Raw genomic sequence first — 15,370 nt, 5'->3', positions numbered from 1 at the left:
CCTGGGAAGAAGAGGAAGTGGAGATAGTGATAGATATCGGTAAGCACTTTCAGATATGGGTGACATGCCAGAGAATTGGAGAGTAACAAATGTGATGCCCTTTCTCGAGAAAAGGTTTAAAGATGTTATTAGTGACTAAGGCTGGTCAATTCAACATCAGGAATGGGGACACTCAATTGGTTGAAGCATATTGCTTCACATTGCCAGTGCTGCAGGTTCAGTCCCTGGAGCAGTTGAAATTGTTCTTGGGGCCTGCTGCCTAGTTTGTTTGTTCTAGTGGAGGGCATGGGAAGAGAGGTATTGAGGCTTACAAAGCAAAAGGATATAGTTGCAATGTTACTCAACTATTTAGATGATACCCAGAGTGGGACAACAAGGGACAGAATATTGACTTGATGATATTAGATCCATATGGCTGGAAGTAAGAAATTATGAGGAATGAAAACATTGTGGGAGGAGCCTATCAGCAGTAGCTGTCCTGTTGGACAGAGAATTAACCAAGAGATAGCGAGGGCATGTAAGATAAAAAGGCAGTACATTCATTATGGGTGACATTAATCTTCATGTAGGTTAGGAAAATCAAATTGGCAGAGGTAGCCACTGGGAAGAAATCAGTGTATTTGGGACAGTTTCCTCAAACAACATGTTGTGGATCCAAACTGGGATCAGGCTGTTTTGGATCTGGTAATGTGTGATGAAGCTGGTTAATAAGTGATGACAAAATAAAAGATCCCCTAGGGAATAGTGATTGTAAAATTTACCATTCAGTATCAGAGAAAAACCTGAATTGGAAACAACTGTGCTAAACTTAAGTGAGGGTAATTACATGGGGATGAAGCCAGTGTTGGAATGGATTGGTAAAGCAGTTTAGCAGAGAAGTGTGTTGAAGAACAATGGCAGACATTTAAGAAAATAGCTCATAACTCACTGCAACAATATATCCTATGAGGAAGCAGGATTCGAGGAAGGTGATGAACCAACTATGGTTAACAAAGGAGTTAAAGTTAGTAGCAAATTGAAAGAACAATGTGGCAAAGATTACAACTAGATAATTGACAAAGTTTTAAAAGTCAACAAAAGATGACCAGAAAATATAGAGGGACAAAATAAACTGAAGGTAAGCCAATAAGTAAAATCAAAATGGACAGGAAATTTCTTTAAGAACATAGAAAAGGAGACCCAAATGAAAATAAATCCCTTAGAGAGTGAGGTTGATAAAATTAATACAGAATCAGGAAATCATAGAGTAGTTGAATAAATACTTTGATTTGTCTTCACAGTAGAGGGTATTAATAGCATTCCAATATTATTTATAGGACAAAATTGGGGAGGTTATGCTGAATCCATATAATACTTTGTTTGGGTCACAACTCGAATATTATGTCCAGTTCTAATACCACACTTCAGGAAGAATGTGAGGATGCAGAAGACATTGATGAAAATGATTCCAGGTATGAAGGATTTGAGATAGATGGTTATGTTGGAGAAGATGGGGTGTTTATTTTCCTTGTAGCAAATGAATTTGAGGGAAATATGAGAGAGGTGGACAAGATTAATACAGGTTTAGGTAATGTAGACAAAGAAGTTGTTTCTGTCAGCAGATTGTACAAGGACTGAGGGGGCACAAATTTTGGGCAAGATATGTGAGAGGTCAAGGAAGAACTTTTTCACTCAGCAAATGGTAATAATGTGTAATCTGCTGCCTATGATGGCAGTTAGCACAGAGACACTGATTTAGTTCAAAACAGAATGTACTGAGCACTTAGTTGCAGGACTTCAGGGTTAGAGCAAGGAATCCAAGACTGGTTTAAATGATTTACAGAGAAGCAACACTGACTTCATAGGCCATTATTACTCAAAGCATTAAGCAGATTGTGTATACAGCAAAGCAGCCAAACAAACATTAACTTTGAAAGATTCTGAATACTCTTGTAAACCACATTTATTATGTACTGTGCTGTACTACCTTCACAGTAAATATACTTTATATTTTCACTTGTGTCCTTTCTTTTTGAGTTAACGTGACTCCAGCGCAGCCCGATGATGTAGCAGAGCAGTGTTTCTATGTTTGAGTTTTACAATATATTTGTTTAATGCAAAAGTAGAAATTTAGAAGCTTGACATTTTGAGTTATTTACTTATTATATTGAATAAAGGTTATTGGAAGGGTCAAACTGCACAATAATTATTTGACCTTATTTGTAAAATGCATGTTGTTAACTTATTTAATGAGTTACATTACAGGCTGTGGAAAGTGCCATGTTTCATTACCGGTCAGGAATGTAATATCATTACAGAGGTATGGCGGAACAAGCAGTTGGTGCGTTGACTCGTCAAATTAGTCAACTGTGTCCAATAATAAAAAACAGCATGCACTGCAACTGTATGTGTATTGTGAGGTAAACTGTTGCTGTATAATTGACAGCTTAGTGACTAAATTGCCAAATGGTGATATGAAAAGCCATTTCTGTAACAATATCATTTGACATGCTATGAACCGGCCTATTTTACACCTGGGGCCACCTTTAATGCCTTTCTGTATGTCTTTATGACTCATTTTTCAAATAGTGTTTTGCTGTTTAAACTGGCCTTGTATTTGTACACAGTACAATATTCAGAATCAGTCTAGATAAATCCAAAATTGTTTTGATTTTGTGATAAAGGTTTACAATTATGAAGACACATGAGTAAATTACATAGTATTGTAACTATTTCACCTGAGATGGGCTTTACACAATCACTCAACAAAATATCATGAATTTGAGGTTGCTATATACATGCTTTCAGTATACCACTGGGACCAAGCCAGAGATTGTTCCTAAGTACTATTAACTCATCCAGATTATTGTGTTCAGGAAGAGTTCTAAACTCTCAAAATGTAGAATGTTATCTGCTTTAGAGTTCAGTGGAATCATATTATGACTGGTCTCGAACAATGTTTGTTGTGTCTGAAATTGTCAGTTTTCTTGTCTGGCTGTAATTATATTAATCACAGTATCTGTGAGTGTGGCAACGTGATTTAAAAATATTCTTCATGGGATGCGTTGTTACTGGTATGGGCAACATTTATTATTCATCCTTTATTTGCCCATGTGAAGGTGTTGATGAGATACCACCTTGAATTGATGTAAGTATAGTTATAGTGTTATTAGGGTGGAAGTCTCAGAATGTTGACGCAATGACGATGATGGAACCGTATTGTATTTTCAAGTCAGGACGGAATGAACATTGAAGGGGATCTTGCAGGTAGTGTTCCCATGTGCCTGCTGCCCTTGTTCTTGTTGGCTGTAAAAATCATGGCTTTGCACAGTGCTGCTACAGAAGCCTTGGCAAGTTACAACAGTCTGTCTTGTAGATAATAAAATTTGATGTCATGGGGCTGGCATTGTTGGAGGCAGTGACTACGTCAAGGTGGTGAATGGGATGGTGCTGAGGTTAGTCTTAAAGGTCTTGCATACACTTGGTTGAATATATAGAACTACGCATCCCAGATGGAGAGTTGTAGACACCAGGAGACATGTGACCTAAACTTTTCCTCTGTAATTAAAATAATGTTTTTGTGTAGATCTCCATGATACTTTTAAAATATGGCTTCAGCTTGGACTATAGTTATGCTGTATATGGTGCAAATTCAAATGGAATGAGACAGTTTCCTTGATAGATTCTCATATTACTTGGGTTTTAATACTCAAGTTACATGGAGGATCCTTCTCAAAGTTATACTACAAATTTTGTATCTACTCATGGAAGCTCATCAGTATTGACTCAGAAATGGTGCTCTGAATATAATGTCTATCATTCAACTGTCAATGGTTTGGACTCCAACAAAAATAATGTTTTTCTGTTTTTTTTCCTAATACTGGTAAAAAATACATCTTTATCGTTGGCACATTTGTTTGATTGTTTCTCTTTGTAAAACTTCTTATGGTATCATTCTTGCTCAGTCCCCAAAAATGCACCATACAGTTTTCCCCTCCAAATTTCACTGCTCCTGTCTTCAAGTGCTGACTCGCTGGAGTATGACTCCAAGGATGATGGTCATGCTGTGCTACCTCAGCCAAGTGACATCTTTGAATGAATCTAAATAGTGAACATTGCAAGGTAAATATTTCAACAGATGGAGGCATTCTAGTGGAGCCTGATTCTGTCTTAATCTAATGTTTAAACAATCATAGTTATAGCATAGAATAGTCTTATGAAGCATGGGATCCAGATTAATCGTCTTTTCTGTCACAGTCCATGGTACCAAAACATTTTAAGACTTCTCCGCTATTACCTTGGCCAAGATTTACTCCGATTGTGAATTGAACTTGGGACTTTTGGATTTGTACAGCTTTATTCATTTTGGTTTTTCTGTCATGATTCATATGTTTTCAGAATCCTTTATTTAAGAAATAAATTTGATTAAATTCAACAATGAAGCTAGCTATTTTGAATTTCTGGTTATTGTCAATGTTGGTAATAATGAGTTGATGTTTAATGTCTCCAAATGCTGCCCAATAAAGGATTGACTTGTACACTGAGTACAAAAGTCAATTCTGGATGTACATTAAATAGAATTAGGAAAGATTCTGCTGCTGGAGTATGAGCAGCTAGTGCTAAACATCAAGCAAAACCTCAAAGGTAATCTCTGGATTATTTCCTTGGCTGTAAGAAAATAGACAGAATATATATGATTTGAGAGATAAAATGCATGGCTCAAACATTGGTGTGAGGAGATTTGGTTTAGATTTCTAGGGCACTAGTGCCAGTACTGTGGAAAAAGGTTGCTGCGTCATTGTGATGGCTGACATCTAAACCATGATGGAGACCAGTTTTCTGGTGAAGCATACTGCTAGGGCAATAGAGAAAGCTTTAAAATAAAACCAGTAGTGGGAAAAATGATCAAGTAAGGGGAGATATGGTAAAGTAAACGGAAACAAAGTAGTAGAGCAGGGCAGCATTTTGGGTAATGATTACCAAAATGTAAAAGGAGGGGACAGGAAATATGTAAGACTTCATTAGCAGATAAGGCCAGAGACTGTAAAAATTAATTAAATAAAGCATAGACTTTTTTGTGAATGTATGCAGAATTTGCAACAAAATGGGTGAATTATTAGTATAAATAGAGATAAATATGTTTGACCAGATGGATGTGATAGAAAATGGCTTTAAGATTACCAAGGCTGGAACCAGAATTTAGGACGGTATTTACCAACATGTTTGGAAACTAGGAAAAGGTGACAGGGTTGTTCTGTATTTAAGGATGGCATTAGCTCTGTACTGAAAAATTACCTTCATTTGAATGTTCAATACATAGAATTAGTTTGGGTAGAGACAAGACATAGGAAAGGTGAGAGGTTCAGTGTGGAAGTAGTAATAGGGCACCTAACATTAGTTAGTACAGAACATAATTGTACAAAAAATAAAATGGTGCATGTCAGAAATAGACTGCAATAATTGTGGGTTACTTTAATTAAAATGTAGATTGTGAGAGAATCAGAATGGTGAAGGTAGACTAATGAGCTCATTTTCTAAGCTATCTTCAGGACAATTTCTTTAGAGCTGTAGGTTCTAGAGCCAACCAAGGAAAAAGCTCACCTAGACCTGGTAATGTGTAAGAAGATGGAACTAATAAAGTGATGTCGAGGTGACTTTGATCTAGGTGACTTGATTGAATTCAATGTTAATTTTGAAAGGGCGAGGTGGGTTCATGACTGGTGTTTTAAACTTAAATAAAGGTAACCTGGGTGGATGTGACAACAGCTGGCTAAAGTAAGCATATGTTAGGTCTCGGCAGCAGAGATTGAGTGAATCCTTAGAAGGGAAAGGCAGTAGGAGTATACTTAAGAGGGAAATTAGGAAGGCAAAAAGGGGGCATGTTACAGTTATGGCAAATAGTGTTAAGGAGAATCCAAAGGGATTCTTTAAGTACATTAAGGACACAAGTGTAACTAAGGAGAGAATAGGGCTCCTCAAAGATCAGCAAGGCAGCCTATGTGGAGCCACAGGAGATCTAAACGTGTATTTTGCATCAGTGTTTACTGTACGGAAGAAAATGGAAGATATAGAATGTGGGGATATAGATGGTGATATCTTGAAAAATGTCCGTGCTACAGAGGAGGTACTGGAAGCCTTGAAATGCAGAAAGGTGGATAAATCCCCAGGACCTGATCAGGTGTATCCTAGAACTCTGGGAATCGAGAGAAGTGATTACTGTGCCCCTTGCTGAGATATTTGTATCATCAGTAGTCACAGGTGAGCTACCGAAAGAATGGAGGTTGACTAACGTGGTGCCACTGATTTAAGAAAGGTGGTAAGGAAACACCGGGGAGCTATAGACTGGTGAGCCTGACATCTGTAGCGGGCAGGTTGTTGGAGGGAATCTTGAGGGACAGGGTCTACATATATTTGGAAAGGCAAAGACAAATTAGGGATCGTCAACATGGCTTGTGCGTGGGCAATCATCTCTCACAAACTTTGAGTTTTTTGAAGAAGTAACAAAGTAGATTGATGAGGAAAGAGCATTGGAGGTGATCTATATGGACTTCAGTAAGGTGTTCGACAAAGTTTCTCATGGTAGACTGGTTAGCAAGGTTAGATCTCATGGAAATACAGGGAGAACTAGGCATTTGGACACAGAACTAGCTCAAAGGTAGAAGATAGAGGGTGGTGGTGGAGGGTTGCCATTTAGACTGGAGGCTTGTGACCAGTGGTGTGCCACAAGGATCGATGATGTCCCCACTGCTTTTTGTCATTTATATAAATGATTTGGATGGGAACATAAGTATATTAGTAAGTTTGCAGGTGACACCAAAATTGGAGGTGTAGTGGACAGTGAAGAAGGTTACTTCCGTGTACAATGGAATCTTGATCAGATGAGGAGAAAGTGAGGTTTGCAGATGCTGGAGATCAGAGCTGAAAATGTGTTGCTGGAACATAAGCCCGAAAAGTCCTGAAGAAGGGCTTATGCCCGAAACGTCGATTCTCCTGTTCCCTGGATGCTGCCTGACCTGCTGCGCTGTTCCAGCAACACATTTTCAGTCTTGATCAGATGAGCCAATGGGCTGAGAAGTGGCAGTTGGAATTTAATTTAGATAAATGTGAGGTGCTGCATTTTGGAAAGGCAATTCAGAGCAGCATTTATACACTTAATGGTAAGGTCCTGGGAAGTATTGCTGAATGAAGAGACCTTGGAGTGCAGGTTCATAGTTCCTTGAAAGTGGGGTCTCAGGTAGATAGCATAGTGAAGAAAGCATTTGGTATGCTTTCCTTTACTAGTCCGAGCATTGAATATAGGAGTTGGGAGGCCATGTTGCGACTGTATAGGACATTGGTGAGGCCACTTTTGGAATATTGCATATAATTCTAGTCTCCTTCCTATCGGAAGGATGTTGTGAAACTTGAAAGCGTTCAGAGAAGATTTACAAGGATGTTGCCAGTGTTGGAGAATGAGAGCTATGGGGAGAGGCTGAATAGGCTGGGGCTATTTTCCCTGGAGCATCGGGAGTCCTTACAGAGGTTTATAAAATCATGAGGGGCATAGATAGGATAAATAGACAAGGTCTTTTCCCTGGGGTAGGGTAGTCCAGAACCAAAGGGCGTAAGTTTAGGGTGAGAGGGGAAAGATATAATAGAGACCTAAGAGGCAACTTTTCACACAAAGGGTGGTGCATGTATGGACTGAGCTGCCAGAGGAAGTGGTGGAGGTGAGTACCATTACAACATTTAAAAGGCATCTGGATGGGTATATGAATAGAAAGGGTTTAGAGAGATATGACCAAGTGCTGGCAAAAGGGACTAGATATTAGGATATCAGGTCGGCATGGACAAGTTAGACCGAAGGGTCTGTTTTTGTGCTGTACATCTCTATGACTCGATGATTCTAATCTTTGAAACTAGATTGAAAGGTGGAGTTGTTAGTGACAGATTTTAAAGGAGATATTTAATAACTCTTAGTAAATATTTATCCCAGTGCAAAAATACTTTTGAAAAGGATGTGTCATCAGTGGTGTACTAAGAAATTTAAGGATACTATTAACTTGAAAGTAACAATACAAGTCTGCAAGATTTAGGTCATGCAAGTGGTAGGTCAAAGTTGAGCTGACTTTGGAGCAAGCAAAGAATAACTAAAAAGATAATAAAGGCAAAAGTTAAGTTGGAGAGAAAGCTAGCTAATGATGTAAAAACAGTAAGGTTTTCTACAAGTATTTGAAAAAGAGTAACTAAAGCTAGTATTGATCCTGTAGAGAAAGTGACTGGGGAATTAATGCAAAACAAAGAAATGGTGGAGGCTTTACACAGACATTTTGTCTGTCTTCACATAGAAAACTTAACAAACATAGTTGAAAAGAGATGATAAGGAGAGAAAAATTTAAAACAATCATTAACACCAGGGAAAGTGAGCTAGTAGAACAATTGGACCTAAAGGATGACAAGTCTCCAGGACTGGATGGCCTGCATCCCAGGGTCTAAAGGAAAGTGGTGATACAGACAGATGAATAAGTTATAATTTTTAAAAATTCCTGGTATAAAAGGGTCCAAGAGGTTTGAAAACTAGCTATTGTAACACCTTTATTCAAGGAAGGAGTGAGGTAGAAAGCAGGAAACTATAGGCCAGATCACTTTTGCAACTATTGTAGGAAAGGTGCTAGAGCCTATTAATAAGGTGCTTATAGTAGAATACTTTTGATTACAATGTAATCAGACAGAGAGTCAACATTTTGTGCAAACAGCATTCATTGTAGACAGAAGGGAACTGGTTGACGTGTTGTACTTGGATTTCAAAAAAGGCATTTGACAAAGATGCCATATGAAAGGTGATACACAAGATAAGAATGCATGGTGTTCGATGTATCATATTAGTATGGACAAATGATTGCTGCAATACCTGTACTAGGACTCAACATGTAGAGCCATATGGTGGCTCAGTGGTTAACACTGCTACCTCCGTGCCAGAGACCCAGGTTTGATTCCAGCCTTGGACGACTATCTGTGTGGAGTTTGCACATTCTCCCTTTGTCTGAATGGGTTTCCTCCTACACTTCAAAATGTGCAGGTTAGGTGGATTGTTCATGAGAAATGCAGGGCTACAGGGATAGGGTAGGGGGTGTGTCTGGCTGGGATGGTGTTCGGACAGTCAATGTGGACTTGATGGGCTGAATCTCTAGGTTACGCACTGTAAGCGTACTATGCAACCTCTCACCATATTGTTTTTATACTCTTTCTGCTAAAATTGACAATTTCATATTTATCCACATTGTATACCATTTACCAGATCTTTATCCACTCATTAATCCTAGTCTTCTTAGAGCAGCATGTTAGAAAAGCTATCAAAGATCATGCTATTTTAGTGTATTGTTCTATGTGTGATGTGGTAGGATTAACAAGAAATGTTGGAGTTAAGGATCCTCATGTAGTATTTCAAATTTGGTTTGAAAGAGATCAGCTTGAGTCTCAAGTAATTGTCCTCTACCTAAATAAGAGTAATTACAGAGATATGAAGAAAAGGGTGCATAAAGCAGGCTGGGGCAATAGACCAAGATCAGTGGAAATGAGGTGGCAGGACATTTCAGCAGTTATTTCATAATGCTTAGTAAAAATATATTCTGTCAAAATGAAGACTTGATAAAAATGATAAACCACTTGTGGTTAACAGAGGTGGTCAAGGAGAGTTTCGTCTAAACCTAAGGCATATAAAGTGACACAAACTATTGGCCAGAAAACTGGGAATGTTAGGAAATAGCAGCAGATGTCAAAAAAGCTAATCAAGGCAGAAAGTTGATAATGAAAGTAAATTTGTAATAAATTCAAAAACAAATAGGAAGGGCTCTATACATTTATAAAAGACAGTAACTAATGTAAGTGTGGGCACCTTGGAGGATCAACTGAGGAATTACTAATGACAAGGGAACAGCAGATATTTAGGTTAATGAATTGGAAAAGGAGGCAGAGTGTATCCAAATTTGCTGCTGATTGTTTAGAAAATATCTATGTGTTCAGGGATGTTGATGCACATCTCTAGACTAGTGAGCCTTGAACCAAGGCCTCCTCGTTCTGAAGTAGGGCACTACCACTGTGCAACAAAAGTCATAATTTGGTGCTGATACAAAAACAGGGTGAGAGGGTATGTTGTGATTTGGACACAAGGAAGTTGCATGTAGGTTGAGGGGATAAAAACATGTCAGATGGAATTTAATGCAGTAAAGCGTGGGATCATTCACCTTGGTAGGAAGAATGAAAATGTCGACAATTTATTACTTGAATGGAGAGGGACTCCTAGTAAAGTGCAGCGCAAAGACATATGCATGTTTATGTGCATGAAACGCAAAATATTAATATGTAGGCGCAACAAATAATTATGAAGACCTTTGGAATTTTGGCTTTTATTGCTTGGTGGTTAGAGTTTAAAAACAGGGAAGCCTTGTTTCAACTGTACAGGCTGTTGGAGAGGCTGCATCGAGAGTTTTGGTCCCTATGCTTTAAAAAAGGATGTATTGACATCAGAGGCTTTTCTAAAGAGATTTGTTAGACTAATTCCTGGGATAAAGGAGTTCATTTATCAAGCACAACTAAGTTGGCTAAACTTTTATATTTGGAGTTTATAAAAATGTGAGTGATCTTATTGAAACATACAAGATTCTGAGGGGCTTGATAAGTAGATGGTAAGATGAGTCCACCAATGGTAAAGGCATCTTTGAAGTAAGAGACATAGCTACAGAATAAAGGAATGCTCAAGAAATGCGAAGGGATTTCTTCTTCCAAAGGGTAGTGAATGTCTGAAATTCTCTATGACAGACTTGTGAAGGCTAGCTCATTGCCTAACCCTATCAAGGCTGGATCACTGAAAGTATTTTAAAATAAGGTAGAGTTTTGAAAAATTTGGAGCTGAGGCTTACATTAGGCTGTCACAAAGGAGGCCTGGGACAGATCAGCCAGGATCTTGTTGAATGGTGGTCAGGCTTGAGAGGCCAAATGGTTTACTCCTGCTCCTATTTTTTTTAAAATGATTTGATCTTATTAAATGGTAGAGTAGTCTCGAAGGACCCAATGGCCTATTCCTTTTAATTTCTTCTATTCCAATGACAGCCAGTTTTAGTTCACAATAATAGTTTGTTGCCTTGAACATTGTTCAATATTTGTCCGACAGAAGTGGAACAAGGCAGATTTGGATCTGTTGTGTAAACATTCCAATTGCACTTAGGGGCAGAGAGAAGTCAAACAACTTGAAGAAAAAATAATTTGAGAATGTACCTTTGATTAAATTAACTTTGTGCTAAAGTGTTGTTTAGTATGATTTCTCACTTAGGCCAGAATGTCCTTTTTAAGTCTAGTTTTTGAATTTCAGTGGAAATTAAAGTTGGTTTAGCTATGCTTTTCTTTGTTGTAGTGTTAAAATCTGTTTGTAGAAAAGCAACAAAAAATATTTCCTTACTGCACCCATCATCTTACTATGTGCATTTCTATTATAGAACTGTAAGAACAATGCTCATAGATTGAGCCTCAATTAAATAAGCTTGATTGTACTTTTTGTACAGAAATCATGTATTTAAACTCAAAACTCCCATTCACTTCTATGAGAGTTTCCAATAGAATGTGAAATCCAATAGAACAGAATCACAGAAGCAGGCCATTCAGCCAATCAAGTCCACATCGGCCCTCTGATGTGGACTTGACCCAGACTCACCACTTACCCTATTCCAGTAACCCTGCATTTCTCATGACTAATCCATCTGGCCCGCATGTCTCTGGACACTATGAGCAATTTAGCATGGCCAATCCACCTAACTTGCACATCTTTGGATCTTTACAAAGGTTTTATGACAGTTGAATAATACATGTATCTCCAAGTCAGTAAAAAGGAATGCTTCACTTGTGATTGCAACCCACACATTTTGTCAAAGATACTCTTGTGCCATATTTGTGCAAATTGTTTTTTCATTAGACATGTATAAGCTCCATGTAGTTTCCCATTTCCTCTGTTAACTTATTTTGTTCTGTTGATTTATGAAATACTTTTTTTTATTAAACATTTATCATTTGACTTTTGAAGTAGTCTAAAATATGCAGGACCTGACCAGGTGTACCTTAGAACTCTATGGGAATCGAGGGAAGTGATTGCTGGGCCTGTTACTGAGATATTTGTATGATCGATAGTCACAGGTGCTGGAAGACTAGAGGTTGGTTAACGTGGTGCCACTGTTTAAGAAAGGTAGTACGGACAAGCCAGGGAGCTATAGACCAGTGAGCCTGACATCGATGGTGGGCATATTGGAGGAAATCCTGAGGGACAGGATGTACATGTTCAAAGTTTGTGAGAAGATTTGTAGCTCGGCTGCTCGTTGCTGTGGTTCTGTTCGCCGAGCTGGAAGTTTTTGTTGCAAACGTTTCGTCCCCTGTCTAGGTGACATCCTCAGTGCTTGGGAGCCTCCTGTGAAGCGCTTCTGTGGTGTTTCCTCTGGCATTTATAGTGGCCTGTCTCTGCCGCTTCCGGTTGTCAGTTTCAGCTGTCCGCTGTAGTGGCCGGTATATTGGGTCCAGGTCTATGTGTTTGTTGATGGAGTTTGTGGATGAGTGCCATGCTTCTAGGAATTCCCTGGCTGTTCTTTGTTTCGCTTGCCCTATAATGGTAGTGTTGTCCCAGTCAAATTCATGTTGTTTGTCGTCTGCGTATGTGGCTACTAGGGATAGCTGGTCGTGTCGTTTTGTGGCTAGTTGATGTTCGTGGATGCGGATCGTTGGCTGTCTTGCTGTTTGTCCTATATAGTGTTTTGTGCAGCCCTTGCATGGGATTTTGTACACTACATTAGTTTTGCTCATGCTGGGTATCGGGTCCTTCATTCTGGTGAGTTGTCTGAGAGTGGCAGTTGGTTTGTGTGCTGTTATAAGTCCTAGTGGTCGCAGTAGTCTGGCTGTCATTTCAGAGATGTTCTTGATGTATGTAGTGTGGCTAGTCCTTTGGATTGCGGCATGTCCTCGTTCCGTTGTCTTTCCCTTAGGCATCTGCTGTTGAAATTGCGAGGGTATCCGTTTTGGCGAATATCGCAATTTCATCAGCAGATGCCTAAGGGCAAGCGAAACAAAGAACAGCCAGGGAATTCCTAGAAGCATGGCACTCATCCACAAACTCCATCAGCAAACACATAGACCTGGACCCAATATATCGGCCACTACAGCGGACAGCTGAAACTGACAACCGGAAGCGGCAGGGACAGACCACTATAAATGCCGGAGGAAACACCACAGAAGTGCTTCACAGGAGGCTCCCAAGCACTGAGGATGTCACCTAGACAGGGGACGAAACGTTCGCAACAAAAACTTCCAGCTCGGCGAACAGAACCACAGCAGGATGTACATGTATTTGCAAAGGCAAGTACTGATTAGGGATAGTCAACATGGCTTTGTGCTTGGGAAATCATGTCTCACAAACTTGATTAAGTTTTTTGAAGAAGTAACAAAGAGGATTGATGAGGGCAGAGTGGTAAATGTGATTTATATGGACTTCAGTAAGGCGTTTGACAAGGGTTCCCCATGGGAGACTGGTTAACAAGGTGTTTTAAAAAATTCTCAAGGTCAGGTTCGTAGGAGAGTAGTCTGACACAGAACAAACGACCAAGAGGCGAGTCTGCTAGAATATGAGCATTTTATTCCCCGCAGCGTCGCCACAACCAGGTCTCATACTTACAACGGGTCTGGCTTATACTCACTCTACATGTTACCGGAACTGGGAGCCGTCAGTTCTCGTAGAGCGGTTGCCAACAACCCACGCTCGGCGGTTAAACGCAACCCCGGAGCAGACTCACCGAACTGGAGACTTTTCCAGCTGATATACTCTTTTCCAGATATAAACATTCATGTGAACAGCAGAGCAAGGCTAAAAAACACATTCCATTCTGGTTACATACAGATAAGAAGATTCACACGGGGAGGTGTGTAATAAGATTCACACGGGACTAAGCAACACCTCCATTCCGGTTAGATTCACACATGTATTGGGACATAATTTTTAACCGTTTCACCACATTCCACTGCTTGGCCCAATACATGTGTTACATTATGATTCACACATGTATTGGGACATAATTTTACACCACACAAGGTTAGATCTCATGGAATACAGGGAGAACCGGCCAGTTGGATACAGAACTGGCTCAAAGATAGAAGACAGAGGGTGGTGATGGAGGGTTGTTTTTCAGACTGGAGGCATGTGACCAGGGGAGTGCCACAAGGATCAGTGCTGGGTCCACTACTTTTCATCATTCATATATATGATTTTGATGTGAGCATAAGAGGTTTAGTTAGTAAGTTTGCAGATGACACCAAATTGGAGGTGTAATGGACAGTGAAGAAGGTTACCTGGAGCGTCAGAGGCTGAGGGGTGACCTTAACCAAGAGGTTTATAAAATCATGAGGATAAATAGACAAAGTCTTTTCCCTGGGGTGGGGGAGTTAAGAACTAGAGGGCATAGGTTTAGGGTGAGAGGGGAAAGATATAAGAGAGACCTAAGGGGCAACCTCTTCACGCAGAGGTAATACGTGCATGGAATGAGCTGCCAGAGGAAGTGGTGGAGGCTAGTACAATTGCAACATTTAAAAGGCATTGGATGGATATATGAATAGAAAGGGTTTGAGGGATATGAGCCAGGTGCTGGCAGGTGGGAGTAGATTAGGTTGGGATATCTGGTCAGCATGGACAAGCTAGATTGAAGTGTCTGTTTCCGTACTGTCCATCTCTATGACGCTAGTGTGCATAATTTTATTTGGCTTTGAACTGCAAAGGGAGCCATTGGATAAGATGATCCAAAATTTATAAACTGCACCATTCCCATACTAGCCCATCAAGTTTGACATGTCCTTTTGCTCCATGTACAATATCCACTCAGTGTTAGCTTACTTTTTGCTCAGCTCCAAATGCATGTAGTGTAGTCTAGTCTTGATACAGATTTGGTTTTATTCCCGTAAATGATTTAGTTTAGGACATTTAAAATAGACAAGGCAATTAACATTACAATGAAGAATGTAATTTGTAAAAAGTGAATTTTCAGGTGTGTTTAAATTAAATGTACTCAATCCATCTACTCCCTGTTAAGATTTAGAATCAGGGCTTTCTTTGCCTTGGACATACTAGATTGAAGTAATGCCTGTCTCTTCACAGCTCTGAAGAATTTTTTAGCATACCATTTTCTAATTTTGTTCATTGTCAGTAGTTTCTCTTGTTTCTGACCAAATGACTTGAACATTAATACAAACAGCATTAAAGAACATTGACCCTATTTTCCAGGCGGTCGGTTTTCCAGGTATTGTTGTGACTTATCATGTCTTTTTCTTTATTAGAAATCTTGCTATTTTCAAACAAGCTCCTGTCTGAATTCTGTAACACCTTTATGAAGTA

At 39.4% G+C, this 15,370-nt stretch overlaps 1 protein-coding gene across 2 annotated transcripts in view; it reads left to right on the top strand.

The window, feature by feature from the left end:
• Window positions 1-15,370, top strand: part of aatf (apoptosis antagonizing transcription factor) — a 116,539-nt gene that overhangs the window by 21,896 nt on the left and 79,273 nt on the right. The gene's annotated exons all lie outside the window — the stretch shown is intronic.

This window comes from Chiloscyllium plagiosum, unplaced genomic scaffold (assembly GCF_037043375.1).
Source record: "Chiloscyllium plagiosum isolate Xiang-an unplaced genomic scaffold, Cpla_swu_hap1 HiC_scaffold_31, whole genome shotgun sequence".
In the NCBI taxonomy this organism is placed as follows: Eukaryota; Metazoa; Chordata; class Chondrichthyes; order Orectolobiformes; family Hemiscylliidae; genus Chiloscyllium; species Chiloscyllium plagiosum.
Note: the sequence above shows the minus strand (reverse complement) of the source record. Positions and strands in the feature narration are given on the sequence as shown.